The following is a 3,953-nucleotide window of genomic DNA, read 5'->3' as shown; positions in this document are numbered from 1 at the left end:
ATTACGGAATCATGCTTTTTATTTAAAACACAACAAATGCTTATTTGACCGTGCAATGAGTGAGGTCCATAAAAGACTTATACAATGGCATCCATGTAGCGAGTGTTAGGTTAGCGGATCCCAGACTTTAAAAGCCTTAGGTTACTAGGCACAAAGTCCCCTAAGAACTTAATAACTCGAATACCAAAGAGCCCACTCGTGATCAATTATGCATTAACTCTTTATTATTTTTTTTTCTTTCTTTCTTTTTTCTTTTCTATTATTTTTTCCTATTTCTGAGCAAGTGCGTGCGACTACTCGCATAAAAATATCAGCCGGCTACTAGCCATTTGACGCCTAGCCACAATTAGCAATGAATTCTAATTTTTTTTACTCCAATTTTTCTTTTCATGCCTTTTATCACTAAGAACCTATTATAAATTTTAAGCATAATCAATAGATTAACCTCAAAAACCATCAAACCATGACAACAATCTAGTCCTTAAGCATTCTCTAAGACTTACTGAAATTACAAGTGTTTTTAGCATGCATGTCAACCTACAAGACTCAACATCACTCTAACGCTATCACTACACTCGCATCAACATCACAAATTGATTGGTAAAGCAACGCAAAAGGGATCATGGTATATGCATGAGCTATAAAATGAAATAAAATAAAAAAAACTACATGGCAAAAATATGCAATTATATCAACTAAACTATCATGAATATGCAACTATATGACACACACACAAAATATTCCTTAACTACCACCCCCAAACTTCAAATCTTCACTGCCCCGGTGAAGGTAGTAGAAAGGAACATAGGGTATACCTACTCGGAGAAATCATCATCATCACCCTCAGAGGGTGGAGTATCAGGAGGCATATATGCAGAGTCCTCACCAAAAACGGGCCACTGGATGTCAGCTCCAAGGCCTCTAAAAGCAGTCCCAAGTGCAAGGGTGAGCTCTTGAGCAAACCAACTCTGCGTCTCATACATATCATCCATCCTCCTCGACAGCCTCCTATACTGGGCATCAGCCATTCCAGCACCCCCCTGAGCTCTAGAAGAGCCTGCCTCATCACGCCCCGGTCTCGTCATGGTAGCACCAGCTGCTGGACGACCTCCTGGAAGACGATAACCCAGCCCATGCTCCTCGGGCTCTCCACCAGTCCACTCTTGCTTCGAATTTAGAGTCCCGGAATCAATAGGAGCGGCCCATATCTGCCACTGCTCGTGAGAAGGCCATTGAACTCCCACTGCTCGGCAAAGCTTTGTAACTGTAGATGCATAAGGGATGTTCATGTGCTTCGCTCCCCTCAAAAACTTCAGAATTCCTTGGTAGATGAACTCACCAAGGTCCACATAGTACTCCTCATTCAAAATACCCCATAACAATTGTGCTCGCTCAACTGTAATCTCATGTGCATGTGAAGTAGGCAGAATATTAGCACAAATAAAGGCATTCCATGCACGGGCATACATATTCATCGCAATTACCGGAAAATGACGATACTCGTTAGTCCCAGTCTTGAACGTCCAAACCATGCCCGGACGACAGACAGTAGCATAAATCAAATCCAAGTCAAAATCAGTCTTCTCATTCCAATTCTCCTCTGTGGTCTTCCGCTGTCGTTGCCCAATCACACAGAGAATCGCCTCAGGATGATAATCCACCATTAGCCCACGCACAACAGAAAACCCATTCTTTTCATCCTTTGCGTTCGCATAGAACTCGCGAACCATGCTCATCGGAACTGGCTCCGGTGACTCACAAAAAGAAATCCAACCCTTTTCAGCAATCATCGACAACAACTCACCATCCCTCCCCGATGGTAAAAATCCCCTCTCCTTCAAAATCGGCTTACCCAGAAGCCTATTATACTCCTCCTCAGCAGCCCTATCAAACAAACGAGTTCTCACAGCAGTACCCCTCGAAGAATCAGCAGTAGGAACAGTGCTGTTGCTATCAATCGTCCTGGATCTCTTGGGTGCCATTGAAACTGAGAAAAAGTGCTTAAGATTTGTGTTTTTGAATATGGGAGAGAGTTTATGGTTGAAAGTGTATGGGGGAGTATATGGAATAGTTGTATGTATATATAGGGTAAAGATTAGGGTTAAAATTTGATTCGGAGTGGGTTTGAGGGTTAAAAACGTGGGTTTATGGGAAAATAGCTCGTAGGTTGTGGGTTGTGTTTTGATTTTTTACATTTTTTGATTTTTTTTTTGGCTTTTTATTAGGATTTAAAAAGTTTCAGGCAGTCGGGCCCTGAGCGGTCGCTCAGCAAAGTTGAGCGGGCGCCAAGCTTGCTGAGTGGTCGCTCAGCAGAGCTGAGCGGGCGCTTTGGGACCCTCTGGAAAAAAATTTTCTTGGCCTGGTTTTTCAGATTTTTTTGTGGTTTTGGATAGGTTACTACCTTCTAAGGGTTCCTATAACAACAAATCATGGGTTGCCTCCCAAGAAGCGCTTCTTTTTCGTCATTAGCTTGACGTAGCGTACTTCGCTCAAGTTGACTATAAAACGGCACTAACCACTTCCCGGTTTGTCGTGTCCCCATAGTAATGCTTCAAATGATGACCATTAACCTTGAATGCTTGGCCCAGATCATTTTCAAAAATCTCCACCGCTCCATGTGGAAACACAGTTTTGACAATAAAAGGTCCAGACCACCTTGATTTCAACTTTCCAGGAAAAAGTCGGAGACGAGAGTTGAATAAGAGAACTTGTTGCCCCGGCACAAATGACTTAGGATATAACTTCCTGTCGTGCCACCTTTTCACTCTTTCCTTGTACATTTTGTTGTTCTCGTACGCTTGGAGTCGAAATTCATCAAGTTTATTTAACTGAAGCATCCGCTTCTTTCCAGCTGCATCTAGATCAAGGTTCAACTTCTTCAACACCCAATAGGCCTTATGCTCAAGCTTCGAAGGTAAATGACATCCCTTACCATAAACAAGTTGAAACGGGGACATCCCAAGTGGAGTCTTGTATGCTGTTTTGTAAGCCCAAACAGCTTCATCGAGCTTTAAAGACCAATACTTCCTTGACGGACAAACAACTTTCTCTAGAATGCGCTTGATCTCTCTATTAGACACTTCCGCTTGATCATTCGTTTGCGGATGATAGGCAGTAGCAACATGATGATTCACATTTTAGCGCTGCATCATAGAAGTGACTTTACGGTTGCAGAAATGCGACCCCTCATCACTTATGATTACTCGTGGTGTTCCAAACCTTGTAAAAATCTACTTATGAAGAAAATTCAACACTACCTTTGCATCATTCGTCGGTAGAGCCTTGACTTCTACCCATTTTGAGACATAATCGACTGCCAGCAAGATGTACTGATTATTGCAGGATGAGACAAATGGCCCTATGAAATCGATTCCCCAAACATCAAAGACCTCAACTTCAAGCATCACATTTAACGGCATCTCATCCTTCTTTGTTAGATTCCCTACTCTTTGGTAACGATCACACCTTAAAATGAACTGATAAGCATCCTTAAACAAAGTAGGCCAAAAAAAACCTGCATGCAGAATACGAGCTGCCGTCTTTTCACCACCATAATGTCCACCATAAACTGTGGAGTGGCAGTCTCGTAATATCCCCTCCGTCTCACAGAATGGGATGCATATCCTGATGATCTGGTCAGCTCCCTGTCTAAAAAAATACGGTTCATCCCATATGTACCACTTCACCTCATGCAGAAACTTCTTCTTTTGAGCTGTATTCATATTAGGAGGCATTATATTGCCGACAAGATAGTTCACAATATCTGCGATCTATGGCTCTTCCTCCTAAACTGCGAACAACTGCTCATCCGGAAAAGATTCGTTGATCAATATCTTATCATGTGAAGTAGAATCAGGATTCTCCAATCTAGAGAGATGGTCAGCTACTTGATTCTCAGTACCTTTTTGATCCTTGATCTCTAACTCAAATTCATGTAGCAAGAGCACCGAACG

This window comes from Apium graveolens, chromosome 9 (assembly GCF_009905375.1).
Source record: "Apium graveolens cultivar Ventura chromosome 9, ASM990537v1, whole genome shotgun sequence".
Classification (NCBI taxonomy): Eukaryota; Viridiplantae; Streptophyta; class Magnoliopsida; order Apiales; family Apiaceae; genus Apium; species Apium graveolens.
This window is presented reverse-complemented; position numbering follows the sequence as displayed.